The 14,194-nt window shown below is 48.8% G+C and overlaps 9 non-coding genes across 9 annotated transcripts; all 9 read right to left on the bottom strand.

Annotated features, from left to right (window-relative positions):
- Window positions 1–2,564: 2,564 nt before the first annotated feature.
- TRNAT-GGU (transfer RNA threonine (anticodon GGU)) lies at window positions 2,565–2,637 on the bottom strand. Its single transcript has one exon. It is a non-coding gene; the product is annotated as a tRNA-Thr (tRNA).
- Window positions 2,638–4,622: 1,985 nt separating this feature from the next.
- On the bottom strand, window positions 4,623–4,695 carry TRNAI-GAU (transfer RNA isoleucine (anticodon GAU)). The gene has a single exon. It is a non-coding gene; the product is annotated as a tRNA-Ile (tRNA).
- A 368-nt stretch (window positions 4,696–5,063) lies between these two features.
- On the bottom strand, window positions 5,064–5,136 carry TRNAI-GAU (transfer RNA isoleucine (anticodon GAU)). Its single transcript has one exon. It is a non-coding gene; the product is annotated as a tRNA-Ile (tRNA).
- A 1,544-nt stretch (window positions 5,137–6,680) lies between these two features.
- TRNAI-GAU (transfer RNA isoleucine (anticodon GAU)) lies at window positions 6,681–6,753 on the bottom strand. Its single transcript has one exon. It is a non-coding gene; the product is annotated as a tRNA-Ile (tRNA).
- Window positions 6,754–7,121: 368 nt separating this feature from the next.
- Window positions 7,122–7,194, bottom strand: TRNAI-GAU (transfer RNA isoleucine (anticodon GAU)). The gene has a single exon. It is a non-coding gene; the product is annotated as a tRNA-Ile (tRNA).
- Window positions 7,195–8,003: 809 nt separating this feature from the next.
- TRNAI-GAU (transfer RNA isoleucine (anticodon GAU)) lies at window positions 8,004–8,076 on the bottom strand. Its single transcript has one exon. It is a non-coding gene; the product is annotated as a tRNA-Ile (tRNA).
- A 2,279-nt stretch (window positions 8,077–10,355) lies between these two features.
- TRNAI-GAU (transfer RNA isoleucine (anticodon GAU)) lies at window positions 10,356–10,428 on the bottom strand. The gene has a single exon. It is a non-coding gene; the product is annotated as a tRNA-Ile (tRNA).
- Window positions 10,429–11,972: 1,544 nt separating this feature from the next.
- On the bottom strand, window positions 11,973–12,045 carry TRNAI-GAU (transfer RNA isoleucine (anticodon GAU)). The gene has a single exon. It is a non-coding gene; the product is annotated as a tRNA-Ile (tRNA).
- Window positions 12,046–13,442: 1,397 nt separating this feature from the next.
- On the bottom strand, window positions 13,443–13,515 carry TRNAI-GAU (transfer RNA isoleucine (anticodon GAU)). Its single transcript has one exon. It is a non-coding gene; the product is annotated as a tRNA-Ile (tRNA).
- Window positions 13,516–14,194: the final 679 nt, after the last annotated feature.

A 14,194-nucleotide genomic window follows, 5' to 3' on the forward strand; every position in this document is an offset into this window, starting at 1 on the left:
ATTGAATGTTAGTCAGGTATTCTGGAAAAACTTTGACTTTTTACGTTACATCTGAGACACCACAACATCTCTCCCGGGTGGGCTCGAACCACCAACCTTTCGGTTAACAGGTGAACGCGCCAACAATTGCGCCACGGAAGCCCAAAAATTAAATGTTCGTCAGGTAATGTGGAAAAACTCTGACTTTTTACGTCACATCTGAGACCTCACAAAACCGCTCCAAGATGTGCGCGAACCACCAACCTTTCGGTTAACTGCTGAACGCGCTAACCATTGCGCCACGGAAGCCCAAAAATTAAATGGTCGTCAGGTATTGTGGAAAAGCTCTGACTTTTTACGACACATCTGAGACCTCACAACACCGCTCCCGGATGGGCTCGAACCACCAACCTTTCGGTTAACAGCCGAACGCGCTAACCATTGAGCCGCGGAAGCTCAGAAATTAAATGTTTGTCAGGTATTGTGGAAAAGTTATGACTTTTCACGCTACATCTGAGACTTCACAACACCTCTCCTGGGTGGGCTCGAACCACCAACCTTTCGGTTACCAGCTGAACGCGCTAACCATCGCGCTACGGAAGCCCAAAAATTAAATGTTCGTCAGGTATTCTGGAAAAACTTTGACTTTTTACGTTACATCTGAGACCCCACAACATCTCTCCCGGGTGGGCTGGAACCACCAACCTTTCGGTTAACAGGTGATCGCGCTAACAATTGCGCCACGGAAGCCCAAAAATTAAATGTTCGTCAGGTAATGTGGAAAAACTCTGACTTTTACGTCACATCTGAGACCTCACAAAACCGCTCCAAGATGTGCGCGAACCACCAACCTTTCGGTTAACTGCTGAACGCGCTAACCATTGCGCCACGGAAGCCCAAAAATTAAATGGTCGTCAGGTATTGTGGAAAAGCTCTGACTTTTTACGACACATCTGAGACCTCACAACACCGCTCCCGGATGGGCTCGAACCACCAACCTTTCGGTTAACAGCCGAACGCGCTAACCATTGCGCCACGGAAGCCCAAAAATTAAATGTTCGTCAGGTATTGTGGAAAAAATCTGACTTTTTACGTCACATCTGAGACCCCTCAACATCTCTCCCGGGTGGGCTCGAACCACCAACCTTTCGGTTAACAGCTGAACGCACTAACCATTGCGCTACGGAAGCCCAAAAATTGAATGTTAGTCAGGTATTCTGGAAAAACTTTGACTTTTTACGTTACATCTGAGACACCACAACATCTCTCCCGGGTGGGCTCGAACCACCAACCTTTCGGTTAACAGGTGAACGCGCCAACAATTGCGCCACGGAAGCCCAAAAATTAAATGTTCGTCAGGTAATGTGGAAAAACTCTGACTTTTTACGTCACATCTGAGACCTCACAAAACCGCTCCAAGATGTGCGCGAACCACCAACCTTTCGGTTAACTGCTGAACGCGCTAACCATTGCGCCACGGAAGCCCAAAAATTAAATGGTCGTCAGGTATTGTGGAAAAGCTCTGACTTTTTACGACACATCTGAGACCTCACAACACCGCTCCCGGATGGGCTCGAACCACCAACCTTTCGGTTAACAGCCGAACGCGCTAACCATTGAGCCGCGGAAGCTCAGAAATTAAATGGTCGTCAGGTATTGTTGAAAAACTTTGACTTTTCACGCTACATCTGAGACTTCACAACACCTCTCCGGGTGGGCTCGAACCACCAACCTTTCGGTTAACAGCCGAACGCGCTAACCATTGAGCCGCGGAAGCTCAGAAATTAAATGTTTGTCAGGTATTGTGGAAAAGTTATGACTTTTCACGCTACATCTGAGACTTCACACCACCTCTCCTGGGTGGGCTCGAACCACCAACCCTTCGGTTACCAGCTGAACGCGCTAACCATCGCGCCACGGAAGCCCAAAAATTAAATGGTCGTCAGGTATTGTGGAAAAGCTCTGACTTTTTACGACACATCTGAGACCTCACAACACCGCTCCCGGATGGGCTCGAACCACCAACCTTTCGGTTAACAGCCGAACGCGCTAACCATTGCGCCACGGAAGCCCAAAAATTAAATGGTCGTCAGGTATTGTGGAAAAACTTTGACTTGTCACGCTACATCTGAGACCCCACAACACCTCTCCGGGTGGGCTCGAACCACCAACCTTTCGCTTAACAGCAGTACGCGCTAACCATTGCGCCACGGAAGCCCAAAAATTAAATGTTCGTCAGGTATTGTGGAAAAACTCTGTCTTTTTACGTCACATCTGAGACCTCACAAAACCGCTCCAAGATGTGCGCGAACCACCAACCTTTCGGTTAACTGCTGAACGCGCTAACCATTGCGCCACGGAAGCGCAAAAATTAAATGGTCGTCAGGTATTGTGGAAAAGCTCTGACTTTTTACGACACATCTGAGACCTCACAACACCGCTCCCGTATGGGCTCGAACCACCAACCTTTCGGTTAACAGCCGAACGCGCTAACCATTGCGCCAAGGAAGCCGAAAAATTAAATGGTCGTCAGGTATTGTGTAAAAACTTTGACTTGTCACGCTACATCCGAGACTTCACAACACCTCTCCCGGGTGGGCTCGAACCACCAACCTTTCGGTTACCAGCTGAACGCGCTAACCATTGCGCCACGGAAGCCTAAAAATTAAATGTTCGTCAGGTATTCTGGAAAAACTTTGACTTTTTACGTTACATCTGAGACCTCACAACACCGCTCCCGGATAGGCTCGAACCACCAACCTATTGGTTAACAGCCGAACGCGCTAACCATTGAGGCACGGAAGCTCAGAAAGTAAATGGTTGTCAGGTATTGTGGAAAAGTTATGACTTTTCACGCTACATCTGAGACCCCACAACACCTCTCCTGGGTGGGCCCGAACCACCAACCTTTCGGTTAACTGCCGAACGCGCAAACCATTGCGCCACGGAAGCCCAAAAATTAAATGGTCGTCAGGTATTGTGGAATAACTCCGACTTTTTACGTCACATCTGAGACCTCACAACACTGCTCCCGGGTGGGCTCGAACCACCAACCTTTCGAATAACAGCTGAGCGCGCTAACCATTGCGCCACGGAAGCCCAAAAATTAAATGTTCTTCAGGTATTCTGGAAAAACTTTGACTTTTTACGTTACATCTGAGACCCCACAACATCTCTCCCGGGTGGGCTCGAACCACCAACCTTTCGGTTAACAGCTGAACGCGCTAACCATTGCGCTACGGAAGCCCAAAAATTGAATGGTCGTCAGGTATTGTGGAATAACTCCGACTTTTTACATTACATCTGAGACCCCACAACATCTCTCCCGGGTGGGCTCGAACCACCAACCTTTCGGTTAACAGGTGAACGCGCTAACAATTGCGCCACGGAAGCCCAAAAATTAAATGTTCGTCAGGTAATGTGGAAAAACTCTGACATTTTACGTTACATCTGAGACCCCACAACACCGCTCCCGGATAGGCTCGAACCACCAACCTATTGTCTAACAGCCGAACGCGCTAACTATTGAGCCACGGAAGCTCCGAAATTAAATGGTTGTCAGGTATTGTGGAAAAGTTATGACTTTTCACGCTACATCTGAGACCCCACAACACCTCTCCTGGGTGGGCCCGAACCACCAACCTTTCGGTTAACAGCCGAACGCGCAAACCATTGCGCTACGGAAGCCCAAAAATTAAATGGTCGTCAGGTATTGTGGAATAACTCCGACTTTTTACGTCACATCTGAGACCTCACAACACTGCTCCCGGGTGGGCTCGAACCACCAACCTTTCGAATAACAGCTGAGCGCGCTAACCATTGCGCCACGGAAGCCCAAAAATTAAATGTTCTTCAGGTATTCTGGAAAAACTTTGACTTTTTACGTTACATCTGAGACCCCACAACATCTCTCCCGGGTGGGCTCGAACCACCAACCTTTCGGTTAACAGCTGAACGCGCTAACCATTGCGCTACGGAAGCCCAAAAATTGAATGGTCGTCAGGTATTGTGGAATAACTCCGACTTTTTACATTACATCTGAGACCCCACAACATCTCTCCCGGGTGGGCTCGAACCACCAACCTTTCGGTTAACAGGTGAACGCGCTAACAATTGCGCCACGGAAGCCCAAAAATTAAATGTTCGTCAGGTAATGTGGAAAAACTCTGACATTTTACGTTACATCTGAGACCCCACAACACCGCTCCCGGATAGGCTCGAACCACCAACCTATTGTCTAACAGCCGAACGCGCTAACTATTGAGCCACGGAAGCTCCGAAATTAAATGGTTGTCAGGTATTGTGGAAAAGTTATGACTTTTCACGCTACATCTGAGACCCCACAACACCTCTCCTGGGTGGGCCCGAACCACCAACCTTTCGGTTAACAGCCGAACGCGCAAACCATTGCGCTACGGAAGCCCAAAAATTAAATGGTCGTCAGGTATTGTGGAATAACTCCGACTTTTTACGTCACATCTGAGACCTCACAACACTGCTCTCGGGTGGGCTCGAACCACCAACCTTTTGAATAACAGCTGAGCGCGCTAACCATTGCGCCACGGAATCTCAGAAATTAAATGTTTGTCAGGTATTGTGGAAATGTTATGACTTTTCACGCTACACCTGAGACCACACAACACCTCTCCCGGGTGGGCTCGAACCACCAACCTTTCGGTTATCAGCCGAACGCGCTAACCATTGAGCCACGGAAGCTCGGAACTTAAATGGTTGTAAGGTATTGTGGAAAAGTTATGACTTTTCTCGCTACATCTGAGACCCCACAACACCTCTCCCGGGTCGGCCCGAACCACCAACCTTTCGGTTAACAGCCGAACGCGCAAACCATTGCGCTACGGAAGCCCAAAAATTAAATGGTCGTCAGGTATTGTGGAATAACTCCGACTTTTTACGTCACATCTGAGACCTCACAACACTGCTCCCGGGTGGGCTCGAACCACCAACCTTTAGAATAACAGCTGAGCGCGCTAACCATTGCGCCACGGAATCTCAGAAATTAAATGTTTGTCAGGTATTGTGGAAATGTTATGACTTTTCACGCTACACCTGAGACCACACAACACCTCTCCCGGGTGGGCTCGAACCACCAACCTTTCGGTTATCAGCCGAACGCGCTAACCATTGAGCCACGGAAGCTCGGAACTTAAATGGTTGTAAGGTATTGTGGAAAAGTTATGACTTTTCTCGCTACATCTGAGACCCCACAACACCTCTCCCGGGTCGGCTCGAACCACCAACCTTTCGGTTAACAGCCGAACGCGCTAACCATTGCGCAACGGAAGCCCAAAAATTGAATGGTCGTCAGGTATTGTGGAAAATCTCCGACTTTTTACGTCACATCTGGGACCACACAACACTGCTCCCGGGTGGGCTCGAACCACCAACCTTTCGGTTAACAGCTGAACGCGCTAACCATTGCGCAACGGAAGCCGAAAATTTAAATGGTCGTCAGGTATTGTGGAAAAACTTTGACTTATCACGCTACATCTGAGACCCCACAACACCTCTTCTGGGTGGTCTCGAACCACCAACCTTTCAATTAACAGCCGAACGCGCTAACTATTGAGCCACGGAAGCTCCGAAATTAAATGGTTGTCAGGTATTGTGGAAAAGTTATGACTTTTCACGCTACATCTGAGACCCCACAACACCTCTCCTGGGTGGGCCCGAACCACCAACCTTTCGGTTAACAGCCGAACGCGCAAACCATTGCGCTACGGAAGCCCAAAAATTAAATGGTCGTCAGGTATTGTGGAATAACTCCGACTTTTTACGTCACATCTGAGACCTCACAACACTGCTCCCGGGTGGGCTCGAACCACCAACCTTTCGAATAACAGCTGAGCGCGCTAACCATTGCGCCACGGAAGCCCAAAAATTAAATGTTCTTCAGGTATTCTGGAAAAACTTTGACTTTTTACGTTACATCTGAGACCCCACAACATCTCTCCCGGGTGGGCTCGAACCACCAACCTTTCGGTTAACAGCTGAACGCGCTAACCATTGCGCTACGGAAGCCCAAAAATTGAATGGTCGTCAGGTATTGTGGAATAACTCCGACTTTTTACATTACATCTGAGACCCCACAACATCTCTCCCGGGTGGGCTCGAACCACCAACCTTTCGGTTAACAGGTGAACGCGCTAACAATTGCGCCACGGAAGCCCAAAAATTAAATGTTCGTCAGGTAATGTGGAAAAACTCTGACATTTTACGTTACATCTGAGACCCCACAACACCGCTCCCGGATAGGCTCGAACCACCAACCTATTGTCTAACAGCCGAACGCGCTAACTATTGAGCCACGGAAGCTCCGAAATTAAATGGTTGTCAGGTATTGTGGAAAAGTTATGACTTTTCACGCTACATCTGAGACCCCACAACACCTCTCCTGGGTGGGCCCGAACCACCAACCTTTCGGTTAACAGCCGAACGCGCAAACCATTGCGCTACGGAAGCCCAAAAATTAAATGGTCGTCAGGTATTGTGGAATAACTCCGACTTTTTACGTCACATCTGAGACCTCACAACACTGCTCTCGGGTGGGCTCGAACCACCAACCTTTTGAATAACAGCTGAGCGCGCTAACCATTGCGCCACGGAATCTCAGAAATTAAATGTTTGTCAGGTATTGTGGAAATGTTATGACTTTTCACGCTACACCTGAGACCACACAACACCTCTCCCGGGTGGGCTCGAACCACCAACCTTTCGGTTATCAGCCGAACGCGCTAACCATTGAGCCACGGAAGCTCGGAACTTAAATGGTTGTAAGGTATTGTGGAAAAGTTATGACTTTTCTCGCTACATCTGAGACCCCACAACACCTCTCCCGGGTCGGCCCGAACCACCAACCTTTCGGTTAACAGCCGAACGCGCAAACCATTGCGCTACGGAAGCCCAAAAATTAAATGGTCGTCAGGTATTGTGGAATAACTCCGACTTTTTACGTCACATCTGAGACCTCACAACACTGCTCCCGGGTGGGCTCGAACCACCAACCTTTAGAATAACAGCTGAGCGCGCTAACCATTGCGCCACGGAATCTCAGAAATTAAATGTTTGTCAGGTATTGTGGAAATGTTATGACTTTTCACGCTACACCTGAGACCACACAACACCTCTCCCGGGTGGGCTCGAACCACCAACCTTTCGGTTATCAGCCGAACGCGCTAACCATTGAGCCACGGAAGCTCGGAACTTAAATGGTTGTAAGGTATTGTGGAAAAGTTATGACTTTTCTCGCTACATCTGAGACCCCACAACACCTCTCCCGGGTCGGCTCGAACCACCAACCTTTCGGTTAACAGCCGAACGCGCTAACCATTGCGCAACGGAAGCCCAAAAATTGAATGGTCGTCAGGTATTGTGGAAAATCTCCGACTTTTTACGTCACATCTGGGACCACACAACACTGCTCCCGGGTGGGCTCGAACCACCAACCTTTCGGTTAACAGCTGAACGCGCTAACCATTGCGCAACGGAAGCCGAAAATTTAAATGGTCGTCAGGTATTGTGGAAAAACTTTGACTTATCACGCTACATCTGAGACCCCACAACACCTCTTCTGGGTGGTCTCGAACCACCAACCTTTCAATTAACAGCCGAACGCGCTAACCATTGAGCCACGGAAGCTCGGAACTTAAATGGTTGTAAGGTATTGTGGAAAAGTTATGACTTTTCACGCTACATCTGAGACCCCACAACACCTCTTCCGGGTAGGCTCGAACCACCAACCTTTCGGTTAACAGCTGAACGCGCTAACCATTGCGTCACGGAAGCCCAAAAATTAAATGTTCGTCAGGAATTGTGGATAAACTTTGGCTTTTTACGTTACATCTGAGACCTCACAACACTGCTCCCGGGTGGGCTCGAACCACCAACCTTTTGAATAACAGCTGAGCGCGCTAACCATTGCGCCACGGAAGCTCAGAAATTAAATGGTTGTCAGTTATTCTGGAAAAGTTATGACTTTTCACGCTACATCTGAGACCACACAACACCTCTCCCGGGTGGGCTCGAACCACCAACCTTTCGGTTATCAGCCGAACGCGCTAACCATTGAGCCACGGAAGCTCGGAACTTAAATGGTTGTAAGGTATTGTGGAAAAGTTATGACTTTTCACGCTACATCTGAGACCCCACAACACCTCTTCCGGGTGGGCTCGAACCACCAACCTTTCGGTTAACAGCTGAACGCGCTAACTATTGCGCCACGGAAGCCCAAAAATTAAATGTTCGTCAGGTATTCTGGAAAAACTTTGACTTTTTTCGTTACATCTGAGACCCCACGACATCTCTCCCGGGTGGGCTCGAACCACCAACCTTTCGGTAAACAGCTGAACGCGCTAACCATTGCGCTACGGAAGCTCAAAAATTGAATGTTAGTCAGGTATTGTGGAAAAACTCTGACATTTTACGTTACATCTGAGACCTCACAACACCGCTCCCGGATAGGCTCGAACCACCAACCTATTGGTTAACAGCCGAACGCGCTAACTATTGAGCCACGGAAGCTCAGAAATTAAATGGTTGTCAGGTATTGTGGAAAAGTTATGACTTTTCACGCTACATCTGAGACCCCACAACACCTCTTCTGGGTGGGCTCGAACCACCAACCTTTCAGTTAACAGCTGAACGCGCTAACCATTGCGCTACGGAAGCCCAAAAATTAAACGTTCGTCAGGTATTGTGGAAAAACTCTGACTTTTCATGCTACATCTGAGACTACACAACACCTCTCCAGGGTGGGCTCGAACCACCAACCTTTCGGTTAACAGCTGAACGCGCTAACCATTGCGTCACGGAAGCCCAAAAATTAAATGTTCGTCAGGAATTGTGGAAAAACTTTGGCTTTTTACGTTACATCTGAGACCCCACAACACCTCTCCCGGGTCGGCTCGAACCACCAACCTTTCGGTTAACAGCCGAACGCGCTAACCATTGAGCCACGGAAGCTCGGAACTTAAATGGTTGTAAGGTATTGTGGAAAAGTTATGACTTTTCACGCTACATCTGAGACCCCACAACACCTCTTCCGGGTGGGCTCGAACCACCAACCTTTCGGTTAACAGCTGAACGCGCTAACCATTGCGCTACGGAAGCCCAAAAATTAAACGTTCGTCAGGTATTGTGGAAAAACTCTGACTTTTCATGCTACATCTGAGACTACACAACACCTCTCCAGGGTGGGCTCGAACCACCAACCTTTCGGTTAACAGCTGAACGCGCTAACCATTGCGTCACGGAAGCCCAAAAATTAAATGTTCGTCAGGAATTGTGGAAAAACTTTGGCTTTTTACGTTACATCTGAGACCCCACAACACCTCTTCCGGGTGGGCTCGAACCACCAACCTTTCGGTTAACAGCTGAACGCGCTAACTATTGCGCCACGGAAGCCCAAAAATTAAATGTTCGTCAGGTATTCTGGAAAAACTTTGACTTTTTACGTTACATCTGAGACCCCACAACACCTCTCCAGGGTGGGCTCGAACCACCAACCTTTCGGTTAACAGCTGAACGCGCTAACCATCGCGTCACGGAAGCCCAAAAATTAAATGTTCGTCAGGAATTGTGGAAAAACTTTGGCTTTTTACGTTACATCTGAGACCCCACACAACCTCTCCCGGGTCGGCTCGAACCACCAACCTTTCGGTTAACAGCCGAACGCGCTAACCATTGCGCAACGGAAGCCCAAAAATTGAATGGTCGGCAGGTATTGTGGAAAATCTCCGACTTTTTACGTCACATCTGGGACCACACAACACTGCTCCCGGGTGGGCTCGAACCACCAACCTTTTGAATAACAGCTGAGCGCGCTAACCATTGCGCCACGGAAGCTTAGAAATTAAATGGTTGTCAGGTATTGTGGAAAAGTTATGACTTTTCACGCTGCATCTGAGACCCTACAAGACCTCTCCCGGGTGGGCTCGAACCACCAACCTTTCAATTAACAGCCGAACGCGCTAACCATTGAGCCACGGAAGCTCGGAACTTAACTGGTTGTAAGGTATTGTGGAAAAGTTATGACTTTTCACGCTACATCTGAGACCCCACAACACCTCTTCCGGGTGGGCTCGAACCACCAACCTTTCGGTTAACAGCTGAACGCGCTTACCATTGCGCCCCGGAAGCCCAAAAATTAAATGGTCGTCAGGTATTGTGGAAAAACTCCGACTTTTTACGTCACATCTGAGACCTCACAACACTGCTCCCGGGTGGGCTCGAACCACCAACCTTTTGAATAACAGCTGAGCGCGCTAACCATTGCGCCACGGAAGCTCAGAAATTAAATGGTTGTCAGGTATTGTGGAAAAGTTATGTCTTTTCACGCTACATCTGAGACCACACAACACCTCTCCCGGGTGGGCTCGAACCACCAACCTTTCGGTTATCAGCCGAACGCGCTAACCATTGAGCCGCGGAAGCTCGGAACTTAAATGTTTGTCAGGTATTGTGGAAAAGTTATGACTTTTCACGCTACATCTGAGACCCCACAACACCTCTTCTGGGTGGGCTCGAACCACCAACCTTTCGGTTAACAGCTGAACGCGCTAACCATTGCGCTACGGAAGCCCAAAAATGAAACGTTCGTCAGATATTGTGGAAAAACTCTGACTTTTCATGCTACATCTGAGACTACACAACACCTCTCCAGGGTGGGCTCGAACCACCAACCTTTCGGTTAACAGCTGAACGCGCTAACCATTGCGTCACGGAAGCCCAAAAATTAAATGTTCGTCAGGAATTGTGGAAAAACTTTGGCTTTTTACGTCACATCTGAGACCCCACAACACCTCTCCCGGGTCGGCTCGAACCACCAACCTTTCGGTTAACAGCCGAACGCGCTAACCATTGAGCCACGGAAGCTCGGAACTTAAATGGTTGGAAGGTATTGTGGAAAAGTTATGACTTTTCACGCTACATCTGAGACCCCACAACACCTCTTCCGGGTGGGCTCGAACCACCAACCTTTCGGTTAACAGCTGAACGCGCTAACTATTGCGCCACGGAAGCCCAAAAATTAAATGTTCGTCAGGTATTCTGGAAAAACTTTGACTTTTTACGTTACATCTGAGACCCCACAACACCTCTCCAGGGTGGGCTCGAACCACCAACCTTTCGGTTAACAGCTGAACGCGCTAACCATCGCGTCACGGAAGCCCAAAAATTAAATGTTCGTCAGGAATTGTGGAAAAACTTTGGCTTTTTACGTTACATCTGAGACCCCACAACACCTCTCCCGGGTCGGCTCGAACCACCAACCTTTCGGTTAACAGCCGAACGCGCTAACCATTGCGCAACGGAAGCCCAAAAATTGAATGGTCGGCAGGTATTGTGGAAAATCTCCGACTTTTTACGTCACATCTGGGACCACACAACACTGCTCCCGGGTGGGCTCGAACCACCAACCTTTTGAATAACAGCTGAGCGCGCTAACCATTGCGCCACGGAAGCTCAGAAATTAAATGGTTGTCAGGTATTGTGGAAAAGTTATGACTTTTCACGCTGCATCTGAGACCCTACAAGACCTCTCCCGGGTGGGCTCGAACCACCAACCTTTCAATTAACAGCCGAACGCGCTAACCATTGAGCCACGGAAGCTCGGAACTTAAATGGTTGTAAGGTATTGTGGAAAAGTTATGACTTTTCACGCTACATCTGAGACCCCACAACACCTCTTCTGGGTGGGCTCGAACCACCAACCTTTCGGTTAACAGCTGAACGCGCTTACCATTGCGCCACGGAAGCCCAAAAATTAAATGGTCGTCAGGTATTGTGGAAAAACTCCGACTTTTTACGTCACATCTGAGACCTCACAACACTGCTCCCGGGTGGGCTCGAACCACCAACCTTTTGAATAACAGCTGAGCGCGCTAACCATTGCGCCACGGAAGCTCAGAAATTAAATGGTTGTTAGGTATTGTGGAAAAGTTATGACTTTTCACGCTACATCTGAGACCACACAACACCTCTCCCGGTTGGGCTCGAACCACCAACCTTTCGGTTATCAGCCGAACGCGCTAACCATTGAGCCACGGAAGCTCGGAACTTAAACGGTTGTCAGGTATTGTGGAAAAGTTATGACTTTTCACGCTACATCTGAGACCCCACAACACCTCTCCCGGGTGGGCTCGAACCACCAACCTTTCAATTAACAGCCGAACGCGCTAACCTTTGAGCCACGGAAGCTCGGAACTTAAATGGTTGTAAGGTATTGTGCAAAAGTTATGACTTTTTTCGTTACATCTGAGACCCCACAACATCTCTCCCGGGTGGGCTCGAACCACCAACCTTTCGGTAAACAGCTGAACGCGCTAACCATTGCGCTACGGAAGCCCAAAAATTGAATGTTAGTCAGGTATTGTGGAAAAACTCTGACATTTTACGTTACATCTGAGACCTCACAACACCGCTCCCGGATAGGCTCGAACCACCAACCTATTGGTTAACAGCCGAACGCGCTAATTATTGAGCCACGGAAGCTCAGAAATTAAATGGTTGTCATGTATTGTGGAAAAGTTATGACTTTTCACGCTACATCTGAGACCCCACAACACCTCTTCTGGGTGGGCTCGAACCACCAACCTTTCGGTTAACAGCTGAACGCGCTAACCATTGCGCTACGGAAGCCCAAAAATTAAACGTTCGTCAGGTATTGTGGAAAAACTCTGACTTTTCATGCTACATCTGAGACTACACAACACCTCTCCAGGGTGGGCTCGAACCACCAACCTTTCGGTTAACAGCTGAACGCGCTAACCATCGCGTCACGGAAGCCCAAAAATTAAATGTTCGTCAGGAATTGTGGAAAAACTTTGGCTTTTTACGTTACATCTGAGACCCCACAACACCTCTCCCGGGTCGGCTCGAACCACCAACCTTTCGGTTAACAGCCGAACGCGCTAACCATTGCGCAACGGAAGCCCAAAAATTGAATGGTCGGCAGGTATTGTGGAAAATCTCCGACTTTTTACGTCACATCTGGGACCACACAACACTGCTCCCGGGTGGGCTCGAACCACCAACCTTTTGAATAACAGCTGAGCGCGCTTACCATTGCGCCACGGAAGCTCAGAAATTAAATGGTTGTCAGGTATTGTGGAAAAGTTATGACTTTTCACGCTGCATCTGAGACCCTACAAGACCTCTCTCGGGTGGGCTCGAACCACCAACCTTTTGAATAACAGCCGAGCGCGCTAACTATTGAGCCACGGAAGCTCAGAAATTAAATGGTTGTCAGGTATTGTGGAAAAGTTATGACTTTTCACGCTACATCTGAGACCCCACAACACCTCTCCCGGGTCGGCTCGAACCACCAACCTTTCGGTTAACAGCCGAACGCGCTAACCATTGCGCCACGGAAGCTCAGAAATTAAATGGTTGTCAGGTATTGTGGAAAAGTTATGACTTTTCACGCTACATCTGAGACCACACAACACCTCTCCCGGGTGGGCTCGAACCACCAACCTTTCGGTTATCAGCCGAACGCGCTAACCATTGAGCCGCGGAAGCTCGGAACTTAAACGGTTGTCAGGTATTGTGGAAAAGTTATGACTTTCCACGCTACATCTGAGACCCCACAACACCTCTCCCGGGTGGGCTCGAACCACCAACCTTTCAATTAACAGCCGAACGCGCTAACCATTGAGCCACGGAAGCTCGGAACTTAAATGGTTGTAAGGTATTGTGGAAAAGTTATGACATTTCACGCTACATCTGAGACCCCACAACACCTCTTCCGGGTGGGCTCGAACCACCAACCTTTCGGTAAACAGCTGAACGCGCTAACCATTGCGCTACGGAAGCCCAAAAATTAAATGGTCGTCAGGTATTGTGGAAAAACTCCGACTTTTTACGTCACATCTGAGACCTCACAACACTGCTCCCGGGTGGGCTCGAACCACCAACCTTTTGAATAACAGCTGAGCGCGCTAACTATTGAGCCACGGAAGCTCAGAAATTAAATGGTTGTCAGGTATTGTGGAAAAGTTATGACTTTTCACGCTACATCTGAGACCCCACAACACCTCTTCTGGGTGGGCTCGAACCACCAACCTTTCGGTTAACAGCTGAACGCGCTTACCATTGCGCCACGGAAGCCCAAAAATTAAATGGTCGTCAGGTATTGTGGAAAAACTCCGACTTTTTACGTCACATCTGAGACCTCACAACACTGCTCCCGGGTGGGCTC

Source organism: Phalangium opilio, unplaced genomic scaffold (genome assembly GCF_054372755.1).
Source record: "Phalangium opilio isolate 3A_F unplaced genomic scaffold, DU_Popi_V2 ptg000209l_1, whole genome shotgun sequence".
In the NCBI taxonomy this organism is placed as follows: domain Eukaryota; kingdom Metazoa; phylum Arthropoda; class Arachnida; order Opiliones; family Phalangiidae; genus Phalangium; species Phalangium opilio.